This window comes from Coptis chinensis, chromosome 3 (assembly GCF_015680905.1).
Source record: "Coptis chinensis isolate HL-2020 chromosome 3, ASM1568090v1, whole genome shotgun sequence".
Taxonomy (NCBI): domain Eukaryota; kingdom Viridiplantae; phylum Streptophyta; class Magnoliopsida; order Ranunculales; family Ranunculaceae; genus Coptis; species Coptis chinensis.
This window is the reverse complement of record NC_141458.1, coordinates 11,564,433-11,582,053: the sequence shown is the minus strand read 5'-3', so window position 1 is coordinate 11,582,053 and position 17,621 is coordinate 11,564,433.

The following is a 17,621-nucleotide window of genomic DNA, read 5'->3' as shown; positions in this document are numbered from 1 at the left end:
TTTCAAAGGACTTCGTGTCTTCGCCCCTAGGTTTTCCAAAAAGGACGAGGCTTTTAGGGAATGAATTTTTCTCAAAGGCTTGAGGCACATTCGCCCAAGTCATAAACCTTCAATGGTGCGTGTTACATTTCGTTTTTTTTTATTACTTATATTTTTCGTCTTGGTATAAAGAAGTTTCGTTAATAGGAAGAAGAAGTGCGCCGAGATATTTGATAGCCTACAATACAAAGACAACAGACTACAAATAAAAGAGCCTAAGCTCAAACTGAAAAAACCTTAAAAACTAAATTAAATGATACACTTAATATTTACACGTACACGTACCCACATGAAAAGAAAGGACGCCAAGAAGATTGCCTAACAGCATAAAGTTGTAAATTACATTGAAATTCTTCTAACCAAAAAAGTACAAAGCGTTGAAGTTTGGATCAATGCAGATTTGCATTCCTCAATCAATCCTAAGCAAAGAAGTTTTGCAAAGATAAAAGGCATCATCGCGGCGGCTTAAGCAAACATAATCAAATACAACACATGTCTTTGTAGTGGATCGGGTGTGTTATAGTGATCGCATCACGCCTTGTTGCACGCCACGCTCTTGTTGGAAAGCAAGTCTTTGCTTTGCCTTGTTGCCCGCTCTTGTTGGAAAGCAAGTGCTTGCTGCTGCCGCTTCGCTTGGAAAGCAAATGGTTCAGAGCTGATTGTATACCCCAAAACTTGTTGCCTTGTTGCTGCCTTGCTTTCCATTGTATATGAACAAAAATGGTTGAGGCCGCGTCGGCGAAGTTTGTCCGAGGGATTGTCTTAGACCTGCAAGGTACAAAACCCATACATAATCAAATTGTGCTGACATGAAACAACACTGAAATTGACGGATGCAATTCCATCCAGCTACTCTGCGGTTAGGTTAGTCTTAGCTGCACTTTAGAACACTATGCTCTTTATATTACTTCTTCATAAAAGAACTCATGAAGGCAAACTATGATCACTTCATGGAGTGCCAACCATGTCAAGCACTAAACAAACCGCCACCCTGTACTTAATGTGAAAGAACATCCTCTGTTTGTTCTGACGCTAAAGACACACTTTATTGCCCCGGAATACTCCAGATCCACTCTCAGTGGGTCTTTATATGTCGGATTAATATCTAACCATTAGACTTCAAACTTTTAGGTACACATGAATCCTAACATATAATTGAAGTACAAAACCTCCCACATTCAAGATTTACAACAACAAGTATCTAATATATCTATTTGTTTAGAACACGTAAATGCTCCTCCATATGTGAGAGTATATATCAACTAACAATACAACTTATACTAGTAAGTAGAAAGACTCCACTAGGATCGACTAAATCTACTTAGCTTCAAACATAGATTTAAAACCACATAGTCTAAATATCATTATGTCTAGTTAGATCTCCTGCTAGCCAAGAACGTACCTTTTCCAGATACTCTGGCTTCAACTTCCATAGTTATGAAGATTTAAAGCCACCATAGACCTTTACACCGCAAGTACATAACCTTTGTCGGATCGCCTAATTAAAGACAAATCAATACAAATAAGTATCAAAATTCAAAATTGCATATTAAAAACATCATAGTTCACGCTATTTCTATTTGTTCTAAGAACCACGTCCGAAGGAAAATATAAAATGCATCAAGGAAAATATAAAATGCATAAGCCTCAGGATCTCATATGTCCGAAGGCCATCCCGTTATGGATATTTATACAACAAAATGAAAAAAAAACATGCCTCTAATACTTCCATACTTCTAAGATTATATCAAGAAAGTCATACAATAGTGGAAAGTATTGACAACACAAAAAATACTTACATTTCACAGATTACTTGTTATTTTTCTCTGGACAATTTCTCGAGTCATGCTTAGCAATCTTTCTACAGGATTTACACATTCTTCCTGGATTGTTTAGGGCTATCTCCCTGGGAGATTGAAATCTCTCCTCGCTTCTTCTTCCCCTCCCTTTTTGTTTGAGAAATGTTGGGATTCAAAATCAATATCTGAAATAAAGATTTGAAAATCAAAAAAAAAAACTATTTATATCAAATTAAACATTAAAATCAAATAACATTAAACATTAAAATCAAATAACCTGTGGAGGTATTAACCGGAAGGAATTGAAGGCTCTGAATTGGAGGAATTGAAGGCTTCTGAATCATTTGGAGGCTCTTCATTATATGCATCTCCTTCGCAAGAAGTTTCATTAAACTTTGAAACTCCAATAGCCATTTCTCCAATCTTTTCTATAAAATATGAATAACCTCAACAAGATGCGATGCAATGTAAGCCGGTTGAGAAGCAACCTTGATACAATGAGCCACTCTCAAAGGTTCATGGTTTTCATGGCCGGCCACTAATCCAAAATTATCAAACTCCGCTCTATCGTGTTTGCCTTTTGCATCCACCGCTCAAAAAGAAAATGCCTTGGAATCTCTTCAATCTCATAACGATAAAACCTTTAACATATGACCACAAAGCAACCCCATAAACTGAAAGTACTTGCATTCATGATCTCCTCTAAAGTTCCTCTATCGAAACTCACTTTCCAAACAGACTTCTTCAGCGGGTCTCTCCATTTCACCATGTAGCTTCCAGTTCCATACCTGTCAATCTGTTCCCCATCAATTTTGTACTCCATCTTTGTCTTCTGGTGTTGCTCCTTAAATTTATTGAATACTCTAATCGTATAGACCTTCGCAGCATGCATAAGGAGGAAAGCATCTTCAGCCACAATTCGTGAACTATGCTCGGTGCGGTAATCAAAATCTCTTTCATTCCTAGCAATCGAAGCCAGAGACTTCTCATTACCATGTACAAACTGCATCAGTGTAGTTCTCGAATTGACAAATTGGTCATAATGAGAGTTCATCGATTCACTTCTCCCAGTCGTATGCATACCAGCAAAAAAGGTGTCACTGAGATAACAAGGAACCCATTTCTCCCGAATATTATATATTTCTGTCAACCAACGATTTTCAGACAACTCGTTCTTCTCTATGATTGTACACCATCTTCTTTCAAAATCAGCAATCATATACGAGAAAGAAATAGTATTCTTCGTGTCGATTACCAATGTCTCAATTTTAGTAAAGCGATGACTTCTCTTGGAATTTCTGCATAACATGCCAAAGACAGTAACGATGACGAGTATCAGGAAACACTTTAGCAATGGCTGCAGTCATCGCTCTATCCTGGTCAGTGATAATTGCAGTTGGCGCACGACCACCCATGGCTGCAAGCCAAGCCTTAAACAGCCATATGAATGTATGTTCTGTCTCATCAAGCAACAGCGCGCAACCAAACTGAACCGACTGCAAATGATGGTTGACTCCAGTAAAAGGGGCAAAAGGCATAGAGTATGCATTGGTACAATATGTGGTATCAAAAGAGACAACATCCCCAAAGTATTCATACTGGACTCAAGATCTCCCATCAACCCAGAAAAAGTTTAGTGCAGTCCCATTTTGATCTAGATCAATGGCGTAGTAGAATTGGGGATCCTCCGCACTCCTCTGCATAAAATAGTTTAGCACGGCTGTTGCATCACCTTCTTTAGGCATCTTTCTAGACAAACCATAATGATGGTTCCAACAATCCTTCTTTGTAAACCCAACTTCCTCCCCATGAAAACAGATGCCACTTTCCCAACGGGTAAATTGTTATCATCGAAAATCTCGGTCAAGCTCTTTCTTTGCCTTGGGGCATAGTTTTGTTAATTTTCATACAAATTCTCTTATTTGGAGTCACGCAACTATGGCTATGTTCATTATGAGCAATGCTGACATCGTATATCTCTTCATGTAGTCTTTTCTTAACACGCATTTTAGCTTCGCAACCGCACCGGATAGTCGATGTATTTCTTAATCTCACTGAATCTCTCTTGTTAGGGGCACCTTCACGTGCGCAAACAAATAAACAATTAGTAACCACATTCACATCAGTTCCCTTCTTCTCCGTCGTCCGAACACGAGTCTCAAATCCCTCTTGTTGACCATACTCTCTGTAGTAAGTCTTTGCCTCGTCAATACTTCTAAAAGCCATACCTACATACGGAGCAACTAATATCGGCGTGCTTTGAACAGGAGATTTAGTAGACGAAGAACCAACTACATCTTCTTCGATTTCTATCAGATTCATATCGGTGTCGCAATGAACACCAGCCATTATATCAAGACTATATAATACCTGCATGGTAAATTCAACATCAGACTAGCATGACAAGGGAGACTAAAACAATATATAAACCAATGAAACAGACGAATGAAAGAGAGGAAGAATATTAGTTTATTGGTAAGCATGAATCAAGCATGAGCTCTCAAAATTACCCATACAAATAAACAAAGAATATCAGGAAACTCAATTTACCCATACAAATAAACAAGCATGAATCAAGCTTGAGCTCTCAAAACTCTTGAGAAGCTTCTCGTGAACTCAGGGCGTAGACTAATCAACTACTTGTCCACATTTTTTAGATTGGATAATGTAAGGATACATTACATTTTTAAGCATACACTGATAAATCTATAGCTCTTACACTGATATACGGTATTGTTCATACACTGATATACGGTATTGTCCAAACTCCAAATTTTCACCTTTGCCATGAAACTCCAAACTTTCTTGATTCTTTTTTACTGACACATTTTTTGATATAGTACTAGCCTAACCGTATATCCCTTATATCAGGTTAGTTGGCAAGCTTGAAGATTGATACAATAGCAGTATATCAAAACTGAAACTGAAAACTACCAAAACAAGGGAAAGGTGATACAATAGCCTTCTCATTTTCGCTTTCATGTGGTGAACTAGTCTATGTGCTTGCAGTGAACGAGTAAGATATTCAGTTGGTATATAGTTGTTCGTTATTTTGACTCTAACTACCACCCAAGTTCATGTGAACACTTTGTGTTTTGAAGAATGATTAGAGTAGTACATCGTCCTGGTCAGCATCCAGTGTTTTCGGTTTTTATTATGATTCAGGATCCACCCCTATTTTCGCATTCAGTTCCTTAGTTAGTTTTTCATGCTATTCAGTGAAGCCTATATGAGGATTGAGTGATTGACCATATCTAATAATCAACAATGCCAACGCATGGAATGAAAGAGAAGTTGGTTTGCCTCAAAACCGTTGAAGTCCATTCACTGAACAAAGTTTTTCTTATCTACCAAACCAAAAAAATTCAACAAGTGAGAAGACCAACACAAGTCCCACAAAAAGAAAGAAGAATAATAGCTTTATTAGTAGAACAAAACAGAGAGAAAAACATTGATATCAAAACTCGAAAAGTACCAAAACAAGGGAAGTAACTAACCTGAAAAAAGTAAGCTTGCGATGACGGGAGATGTCAGAGTGGGATGCCGGAGTGGGAGTGATCAATTTGGAGTTTAGAGTGTGGAGTTTTTGGAGTTTGGTTTTGGGTTTGAATTTGGAGTTTGGAGTTTGAACTGTTTGACTGAAGGTTTGTAAACAAAAATTCTGTTTTGTGTTTTGTTGGTTAGTTCGTGGGTGGGCTTGAAGGGCGTGAACAGTAGCATGTCACTCTAAGTATGTAACGCTAAGAATGTCATCCTAGCCTAACCGTATATATATTTATAAAAGATGGATCTTAGAAGTACATATTTAAAATAAGTATGTAAATAAAACATCACCTAGAAAATAAATTCAACTCTAGTTTTTTGTGGGTATTATCTACATACCATAAAGATCATCTCCACAAAATGTGAGCTCATTTGGAAATCTCTAACCTAGCTAAAAATTGTTATCATTTTTAAAAAGAAATCTAACGGTCTAGGAAATAGTATTTTTGCAATTATCTTTTGCCTAGATTTCCAAATGAGTTAAAATTTTGTAGAGATGATGTTTATGGTGAGTGGATGATATCCACAAAAAATTAGATTTGAATTCATTTTCTAGGTGAAGTTTTACTTACGTATTTTAACTTAAAATAAGTATGTACTTCTAAGATCGGGCCTATATATATATATATATATATATATCAAGCAGATTCTGTTTACCATACTTTTTTATACAATAGTTTATACCACATCCCCTTACAAGCTGAGTTAAGTGCTAATAATGTGTGGATATGATCTGCTAACCATTGATAACATCTCTACAAAAATTCGGCTCATTTAGAAATCTCTAATCTAATTAAAAATCGTTCTCAATTTTGTTCTTTTTAAAACGGTTCAGATTTTACAATTTCACAATCATCTTTTCAAATAGTTAAGCATTATCAAATTAGTTGAAATTTTGTAGGGGTGATCTTCATGGTTAGTTGAACACATCCACAAAAAACTAGGTTATTGTATAGAACCCCTTTGTGGCTCATTAAGCCCAATTAATCTAGCTCAAATCAATTAAGCCCAAGGGCTTAATCCTAGCTACACCCAATAACGGTATATTTATGAATATGTCCAGGTTCATTATTGTAGAATATAAGAATAGAGGTTCAAATAGATAAAAATTATTTTGACACAAACAAACACAGTCCTCGTAGGACTCAATCTCTTTATTCATATAAAAACTATTTGTTCTCATAATGTGAATTGTGAACTACGTTGAAACTTGATCCCTAGATAGTAGATCTTGGGTATGTAGGCAGCCATTATCTTGGTTCAGTTTCATCTCCCCCAACATCAATTTCCTCTGTTTCTTAGTGCATTCTTTATCATTTGCTCTTGTGTGTTAAAACAGGTTATTGCCGAAACAGTTATAATTCACGATGTAGGTAAAGTTGTGGGGCATGGTATAAACTATTGTATAAAAAGTGTGGTAAATGGAACCTACTCGTGTGTGTGTGTGTGTGTGTGTGTGTGTGTATATATATATATATAGTACATACTTATTTTAACTTTAAAATAAGTACGTAAATAAAACATCACCTAGAAAATGAATTCAACTCTAAATTTTTGTGGGTATTACCTACATACCATAAAGATCATCTCCACAAAATTTGAGCTCATTTGGAAACATCTAACCTAGTTAAAAATTATTGTCATCTTTAAAAAGAAATCTAACGGTCCATAAAGTAGTATTTTTGCAATCATTTTTTGCCTAAGTTAGAGATTTCCAAATGATTTAAAATTTTGTAGAGATGATGTTTATGGTGAATAGATAATATCCACAAAAAATTAGGTTTGAATTCATTTTCTAGGTGAAGTTTTACTTGTGTACTTATTTTAACTTAAAATAAGTACGTACTTCTAAGATCCGGCCTATAGCTCTACCCTCTTCAATTGATGAAGCGTTTCTAGAGTGTCCACGTGTCATGGCTAGTTAAGAAAAAGTATGAGATAAAATAGGAAACAAATATTTATCTTTATCCTTAGATATCTATATCTATATCTTAATATTAAAGCTCCCACAAGGGGTATTTTTTGAGCTCTATTAAAATTCCATGTCATTTCCTATTAAAACGAGAATTTCTCTCTTATTTGAAAAACGGGAATTTCTCTTCTATTATAACGAGAATTCTTCTCCTATTAAAACAAATTCTAATACTTTTAATTAAAGCGGGAATCCTTCTCCTATTAAAATGAGAATTCCTCCCCTATTGAAAAATTGTTTAAAATCTAGCATGTCTAATTAAACGGGAATAATTCTCCTATTAAAATAGAATATTTATCCCAATTGAAAAAACGGGTTTTTAAAACTTAATTTAAAACAATTTATTAGAAAATTAAAATGGGTTAACGACTAAAACGGTAGTCCCAATTTTCTAAAAAAATATATAAATGTTTTCAAAATAGGCCTACAAGCTAGTCTTAATTTTTTTTTTTTTATTTTTTAAATTAAGTTAGGGTTAGGCAGACCCCCACCTGTATTATATATCAAGAAACATGTCTTACATATTGTACTCCATAAGCATCTTTCTCTACATAATCTTGAAGAACTCTATCTAAAGGAGGGATAAAAACAACTAAAGACGGAGATTCTACATTACAACTAAGAGAAGCCAAATAGTCTACAGCTTTGTTTGTTTCTCTGAACTCGTGGGCTATGGAGATATAAGTAAATTGGACATACAACTTGGATATAGCTGCAACCAAGTCTTCACAGAACCATGGAGGTTTCTCAATCTTATTGATGGACTGAACCGCTCTAAGAGAATCAGAGGACACTTCAATGCATTTCAAATTCATAGATAGGCAGATGATGAGACCTTGCTCAATAGCTTTAAGCTCCTGAAAGATGTCGCCTTCGTGCCTCCAGTACCAGAAAATGCAACAACGACCTCACCATGGCAATCCCTAATTAATCCACCATGACCATTTCCAACGTCATTTAATGCTCCATCCATGTTCAGTTTAAACCTTCCAATGATGGGGTGGAGGGGGGGGATCTAAGGACACAATTTGATTACTTCCATCTTAGATTCAGCTTCAATGTCAATCCTCTCACAAAGATTTCTTGCTTCTAATGTATCTAGCAGTTTTGGGATTTTAACCTGCAAATAACCTTTGATATCCCTTATAATCTTGTTGATCACACTAGATGTAGGCCTGGATCTATTTTGAAATCTTCTCCCATTTCTCTCCCTCCAAATCTCATAAACAAGGGCACAGAAGTACACTTTATAAATGTCTTTGATGATGCTTTTTCCTTTACAAAGCCTGAGGATAGAGGACCACTCTCTATTGGTATTTCTGGAATCAGTGGAGATACCAAGTAGGTTAACGATACCTGTAATGACTTCTCTAGAATAAGAGCATTCAAAGAATAAGTGCTTGGACTTCTCTCTATGATAGGTGCATAGGCAACATGATGAGTAAGTGAGAATCTTCTTCTGAACCAATATGTCCTGAGTCGATGTGGTAGTCTTAATATTAAAGCTCCCACAAGGAGTATTTTTCAAACTCTATTAAAATTCCACGTCATCTCCTATTAAAATGGGAATTTCTCTCCTATTTGAAAAATGGGAATCTTTTTTTACAACGGGAATTCCTCTCCTATTATAACGGGAATTCCTTTCCTATTAAAACAAATTCTAGCACTTCTAATTAAACCAGGAATCATTCTCCTATTAAAATGGGAATTCTTTCCCTATTGAAAAGGGAAAATCTAGAATATCTAATTAAAACGAGAATTATTCTCCTATTAAAACATGATCTCTCTCCCAATTGAAAAAACGGGTTTTTAAAACTTAATTAAAACTTTATTTAAAACAATTTGTTATAAAATTAAAATGGGTTAGCGATTAAAATGGTAGTCTCAATTTTCTAAAAAAAATCTAAATATTTTCAAAAGAGCCGGTGCGTATGCACAGGCCTACAAGCTGGTCTTAATATTAAAGCTCCCACAATGGGTATTTTTCGAACTCTATTAAAATTTTACATCATCTCCTATTAAAATGGAAATTCTCTCCTATTTGAAAAACGGGAATCCTTTTTTACAACGGGAATTCCTCTCCTATTATAACGTGAATTTCTCTCTTATTAAAATAAATTATAGCACTTCTAATTAAAGCAGGAATCATTCTCCTATTAAAATGCAAATTCCTCCCCTATTGAAAAGGGAAAATCTAGCATATCTAATAAAAACGGAAATTATTCTCCTATTAAAACATGATCTCTCTCCCAATTGAAAAAACAGGTTTTTAAAACTTAATTAAAACTTCATTTAAAACAATTTGTTAGAAAATTAAAATGGATTAGCGACTAAAATGGTAGTCCCAATTTTCTAAAAAAAATATAAATGTTTTCAAAATAGCCGGTACAAATACACGGGCCTACAAGATAATATATTATAGTTATACCCTCACAAATCTATTTTTTAGAGTACTCGCATATACTCCAATTTTTCTAAGCTCTATGACTAATTATAAAAAAGTAAGATATAAATAAGGAAGTCATCCCATCTAGAGTTTCACAGAGTCTCTAACTTTTTCTAAACACTATAGCTAAAAAAAAAAAAAAAAAAAAAAAAAAAAAAAAAAAAAAAAAAAAAAAAAAAAAAAAAAAAAAAAAAAAAAAAAAAATCACATCTAGAGTTTCACAGACTCCAACTTTTCCTAAACAACATAACTAATTATGGAAAAAAAATGAGACAAAAAAAATAAATTGCTAAAAATAATAGTTTCCATCGAAAATAATTTTCCTAAAACCCTTTTGATTTGATGCAACATCCACTCTGGGATTTAGACATTTATTCATAGTTAAGAATTCCAAAAATCACAATTCCAACCACAATAATTACGACATATTCTAATTCTTTAGATATATATTATAGTTATACCTTCAGCAATCTATTTTTTAGAGCACTCGTAGAAACTCCAGTTTTTTTTAAACTCTATTAGTAATTATAAAAAAGTATGATATAAATAAGGAAACATTCCCATCTAGAGTTTCACAGATTCTATAACTTTTCCTAAACACTATAGCTAATTACAAAAAAAACAATCACATCTAGAGTTTCACAGAGTCTCCAACTTTTCTTAAACAATATAGCTAACTACGAAAAAAAAATATGAGACAAAAAACTAAATTGCTAAAAACAATAGTTTCCACCGAAAATGAATTTCCCAAAACCCTTTCAATTTGATGTGTCATCCACTGTGGGATTTAGACATTTATTCTTAATTATGAATTCCAAAAATCAAAATTCTGACCACAATAATTACGACATATTCAAATTAAATTTATGAATTTATAATTTTTCAACACTATAATACTGATCATTCTAAAAAAATAGCTACTTAAGTTAACTTAAAATAAGTACGTAAGAAAAAACTTTACCTATAAAATGAATTCAAACCTAATTTTTGTGGTTATGAAGCACTCACCATAAATATCATCTCCACAAAATTTCAGCTCATTTGGAAATTTCTAACATAGATAAAAATTATTGTCATTGTTTAAAAAAAATCTAACGATCTAGAAATGTCGAGTTTTTGCAATATTTTTTTGCCAATGTTAGTTGGAGGTATTGGTGTCAAATGGGCTGGGCCGGGCTGGCCCGACCCTCAAATAATGAAGCCCTCATGCTTTGAGGGTCGGGCTAGCCCTACCCTCATTTACCTCGAGGGCCGGGTCAGGTCGGGCCAATACTTAAATCTCAAAGCCTTTACCCGCCCCTCAACCCTCTCGAGAAGGCTTGAGGGCCAAATGTGAGGGTCGAATACTATGTTATACATTTGATTTACAAAATAAATTAAGAAATATTAGTTAAAAATTATAAAATCAAATGCACTTCACAATTAAACCTTCAAACTACTAAAAAAAACTTGTTAAAGTTGTATTAGTAAATTAAGATCAGTTAAATTCATTTCATAAAATATTATAATGAAATTATAAGGTTGACAAACTTAATAGATAAACGTTTTTTTAAGTGATTTTTAGCATATTAATGCTAAAATAAAATATATTCTAAAAAAAATTATTAAAATATATGTAATAAATGTTTAGGGCCGGGCTTAAGTTTCAAAGTCTATGCTATTACCCTCCCCTCAAAGGCTTAAGGATCGGGTAGGCCCAGCCCACGAATGTGCGAGGGCCTCATTTCGAGGGATTTTTCGGCCCATGGGCCAGGTCGGGGCGGCGGGATGAGGGTTTGAGGGCCATTTTGACACCCCTAGTTGGAGGTTTCTAAATTAGTTGAAATTTTATGGAGAAGATCTTTATAGTGAGTATATCATATCCACAAAACATTAGGGTTGAATTCAATTTCTAGGTGAAGTTTCACCTACGTACTTATTTTAAGTTAACTTAAGTAGCTACTTTTTAGAGAATAAATAAATATATTTATACAGGCCCGATCTTAGAAGTACATACTTATTTTAAAGTTAAAATAAGTACGTAAGTAAAACATCACCTAGAAAATGAATTCAACTCTAATGTTTTGTGGGTATTACCTACATACCATAAAGATCATCTCCACAAAATTTGAGTTCATTTGGAAACCTCTAATCTAGCTAAAAATTGTTGTCATCTTTAAAAAGATATCTAACGGTCCAGAAAATTGTATTTTAGCAATTATCTTTTGCATAAGTTATAGATTTCCAAATGAGTCGAAATTTTGTAGAGATGATGTTGATGGTGAGTAGATGATATCCACAAAAAATTAGGTTTAAATTCATTTTCTAAGTAAGATTTTACTTACGTACTTATTTTAACTTAAAATAAGTATGTACTTCTAAGATCCGGCCTGATATATATATATATATATATATATATATATATATATATATATATATATATATATATATATATATATATATATATATATATTCGCAGAATAACTAACGAGATTCAGTTAAAATTACATATACCAAACCAAACCAAATTTCATATAGAAAATTAAATTATACAAAAAAAAAACATCACAAAATATATAATAGAAAATAAAAAATAATAATAACGGCAAAACAATAATGAAAAATATTTTAAAATATATATAATACCGAATGAAACTAACGTCAAAGAACAATTAATGGGAAACCGAAAACTGGATGCAAATACATCAAACTAACTTCAAATAATATTTAACGGGAAGTCATAAACTGGATGCAAATGCAAGCATTAAATTAACCTCAAAGAATAATTAACATGAAATCAAAACTTGGATGCAAATACATCAAACTAACATTAAAAAATAATTGTCGGGAAATTGAAAACTGGATGCAAATGTATTGAACTAACCCTCAAAGATTAAATTAACAAGAAATCGGAAACTGGATGCAACTGCATTGAACTAACCTTAAAGAAAAATCAATTATAAATTGGAAACATGATGCAAATGCGTGGAACTAATCTTAAAGAATAATTAACGGAAAATCAAAAACCGGATGCAATTGTATTGAACTAATCTCAAAAAATAAACTGGATGCAAATGTATTGAACTAGTCTCAAGAAATAATTAACGGGATATCGGAAACTTAATGTAAATTCATTGAACTAACTTTAAACAATAATTAACGGAAAATTGGAAACTAGATGTAAATACAACCTTATCAAATAATAAACGAGAAATTGAAAACTGGATGCAAATGCATTAAACTAATCTCACGGAATAATTAATGGGAGATCAGAAACTTGATGCAAATGCATTGAACTGACCTCAAAAAACAACTAACAGGAAATTAGAAATTGGATACAAATGTATTGAACTAATCGCAAAGAATAATTAACGATAAATCGGAAACTAGATGCAACTGCATTGAACTAACCTCAAAAAACAAATAACATGAATCGGAAATTGGATGCAACTGTATTGAACTAACCTCAAAATATAAATAACGAAAAATCAAAAACTGGATGCAAATTCATTGAACTAATCTTAAAACATAGTTGGGTTAATTATATATTGTGGGAATGTCTCGATAAATATAGTTTTGCATTTAAAATGATGTTTATCTTATCTTTTTTTCGTATGATTGAGAACTCCTTGCTATTCAAGTAGCTTCAATATATATGAATTTCACCTTATTAGGCAATCTCACAAAACTTCAATCAAACTTATATCATTAAACAACAAAATGAAGTTGAAGAGTTTTATCAAATGTGAGTTTTTATTTTTTAATGGAGAGTGAGGTTTTCACGTTATAAGAAATTTGGATGAGTAATCGATATAATATTAATATATAATAGGTCTGCATATTTGCAAATATTTTCCAGGATAATTAATATAACAACACCCATTCGTAAGTAGATAATCTTTGAAGATTCCACATAGTGAGTCATGTATAATTTAAATAATAATTAACGGAAAATCGGGAATTGGATAATCTTTTATAATCCCACATAATAAATCAAGCATAATTTATTTTTTATGTATTGTTTGCAAGGACACTACAGATAGATTAGTAAAAGTTGGTATTACACACCACATTGGATAATTAAAAAGAAATCAGAAACTAGATTCAAATACATAACTGAGCTCAAAGAGTAATTAACGGTAAATCGGGAACTTTATGCAAATGCAATAAACTAAACTAAAAAAGTAATTAACTAGAAATCGGAAACTGGATGCAATTGTATTAAACTAACGTCAGAGAATACCTAACGGGAAATTAGAAATTGGATGCAAATCCTTGAAAAATATTTAACAGAAAATCGGAAACGGTATGCAAATACATCAAACAAACCTCAAATAATAATTAATGGGAAACCGAAAAATAGATGCAAATATATTGAACTAAACTAAAATAATAATTAACAAAAAATCAAAAACTGAATGCAACTGCATTGAACTAACCTCATAGAATAATTGGTGGGAAATCGAAAACTAAATGCAAATGCATTGAAATAACCTCAAAGAATAGTTAACGGAAAATAAAAAACCGGATGTAATTGCATCGAACTAACCTCAAAACATAAATAATCAGAAACTAGATGTAGATGCATTAAAATAACTTTAAAGAGTTATTAACGGAAAATCGGAAACTGGGTGCAAATGCAATTAACTAATCTCAAAGACTAATTAACGAAACATTAAAAAATAGATGAAACTGCACTGAACTAACCTAAATGAATAATTAACAAGAAATTATAAATTTGATGTAACTACATTTAACTAACATCAAAAAATAATTAACAGGAAATCGAAAACTTGATGCAAATGCATTGAACTAATTAACCTCAAAGAACAATTAACTTAAAATCAGAAATTGGATGCAACTAAATTGAACTAACCTCAAAGAATAATTAATAAAAAAAATCAGAAACTGGATGCAACTGCATTAAACTAATTAAAATCATATATTAACTAACGGAAAATCAGAAATTGGATGGAATTGAAATAACCTCAAAAAATAGTTAACTGAAAATCGGAAACCGAATGTAACTGCATCGCACTGACCTCAAAGCATAAATAACTAGAAATTGTAAACTATCGAACTAACCTACAAAAATAATTAACGGGAAATCAGAAACTGGATGCAGATGTATTGAACTAACCTCAAAGAGTAATTAACAGGAGATTGGAACCTGGATACAAATACAATGAACTAATCTCAAAGACTAATTAACGAAACATCAAAAATTGGATGCAACTGTACTGAATTAACCTTAATGAATAACTAACAGAAAATCATGAAGTAGATGCAATTCCACTGAATTAACCTCAAATAATAATTAACGGGAAATCGAAAACTTGATGCAACTGCATTAAACTAACCTCAAAGAATAATTAAGGAGAAATTGGATACTGGATGCAACGTACTACATTGAACTAACCTCAAAGAATAATTAATGGAAAATCAGAAACTTGATGCAAATGTATTGAACTAATAACCCTAAAATATGTTTGTATTATATGTAGGGGGAATAAATGGCTCGACAAATATGGTTTTGCATTTTAAGTAGTGTTTATCATAATTCTTTTATTATTATTGAGAATGCATTGCTATTCAAGTAGCTTCAATATTATCTTCGCCACATTGGGCATTTTTACAAAACTTCAATCAAACTTATATTATTAAAACCTAACAACAAAAAGAAGTTGATGGATTTTATCAAGGTTTGGTACTTCATTTTTATATAGAGTGGTGCAAGAAATTTGAATGAGTGATTAATATAATTTTCAATCTCATAGCTATGTATAGTTGAATTATTAATATTTTATAGAATAATTTAATATAATTGTACCCATTCGTAGGACGGGTTCGAAAGCTAATATATATATATATATATATAGTTCTTCTCTAAAAAGTAACTACTTAAGTTAACTTAAAATAAGTACGTAAGTAAAACTTCACATATAAAATGAATTCAAAACTAATGTTTTGTGGTTGTGAAGCACTCACCATAAAGATCATTCCTACAAAATTTCAGCTCATTTGAAAACCTCTAACATAGATAAAAATTATTGTCATCTTTAAAAAGAAATCTAACGATTCAGAAATATCGAGTTTTTGCAATAATTGTTTGCTAATGTTGGAGGTTTCCAAATGAGCTGAAATTTTATGGAGATGATCTTTATAGTGAATATATCATATCCACAAAGGATTGGGGTTAAATTCATGTTATAGGTGAAGTTTTTACCTACGTACTTATTTTAAGTTAACTTAAGTAGCTACTTTTTAGAGAAAGACTATATATATGGAAGGTTTCGTTTACAACATTTTTTATACAGCGTTTTATACAACACCCCCCACCTGACCCTTCAAGATGTTTTAAAGGCTAAATTTTTGCAGATAAGATGTTTACACCATGGATATGACCTCCACAAAAAATCGGGTCCTTTGAACATTTTCTACGTTTGCCAAAAAAGGGTTATAAAATCAATAGCTTTGGACAGTTGATAAAAATTCATAGGTTGAGAGTAATTTTTCTCATAGTTAGGAGTTTTCAAATGAGCTGAATTTTTGTGGATATGATCTCCATGGTGTGAAGATCATATCTATAAGAAACCAAGGCTTAATTCATATTTTCAAGGGGTATTGTATAAAATGTTATATAAAAAGTGTTGTAAACGGAACCTACCCCTATATGAGAGAGATAGAGTCTCTCAGAAAACGTACAAAGTCATATTTCATCTTATAAGTTGAATTAAGGGCTGATATTTTATAGATATGATCTCCCCACTATGAATAACATGCCCACTAAATTTCGGCAAATTTAAACATGTCTAGCCTAATCAAATGCTATTATGAAATCGAAAAATTCTGGACCGTTAGATAAATGTTCAAAATTGAACACTAATTCACAAGGTTGGACATATCCAAATAGAATGAAATTTTATGGGCATGCCTATCCATTTTGAGAAGACCATATCCATTGTGAGAAAACCATATATATGGGCAGTAAGGACGTGGCAGGTTTGTTGAGTCTTACGGTCTTACCACAATTCCACAAAGCATTGGATGATATTTGGTCAGCAAAGGCTGCATCCTGTCACCATGGGCGGGCTGCGGGCCTGAGACTGGGACACTTACCATTGGGGTTTGTTGGTAAAAATTGCAGTCAGGGTCTCTAATCACATCAATGGGCATAATTTACTTGGTGCATCGTGGTATTCTTGGGAGTTTAAGTTGAAGGTAGCGACGAGCTGATCAGTGTCGTATGGAAGGGTGTCTCAGGATGTAACCATGTCAGATGCACCGAAATATTGAGTCCATGCTTCTTTTTGGTCGGATTTCATCCAATCATCCACATTACTTTGCTTAAATAAATTAAAACTTTGGTAACACACGACCATACAATGTTCACATAATACAAAATACCCTGATCTGATCTCTAGTATCATCACTCAAAAATTTTACCGATTTTGTTAGTCCACACTTGCTGAAAAATTATAAAATCAGAAAAAACCGCTAGAAAAAGAATATACTTCCCTCATCCACCATGGGTGAGCCAAGACTCTTTTACGATTGGTAGGTAAAACGTAGTCATATTGTTAAACTCAATAACAATACATCATTAGAACGAATAACCACTATAATGTCTTTATCCTACCTTAGCTCAGAGAAGAATTTGAGAGTGGAAATCCTACTTTTTAGAATTAGAAAGCAGCATAAACCTTAACCCAACCAAAAAAGAATGCCATTATAACTTAACCAAACAACATACTTTATAACGAATTTTAAGGAAAACCCATCACTTATTTGTCATCTTTTCATAAATACATGGCTAAACGTGAGACAGAAGAGGTAAGAAACC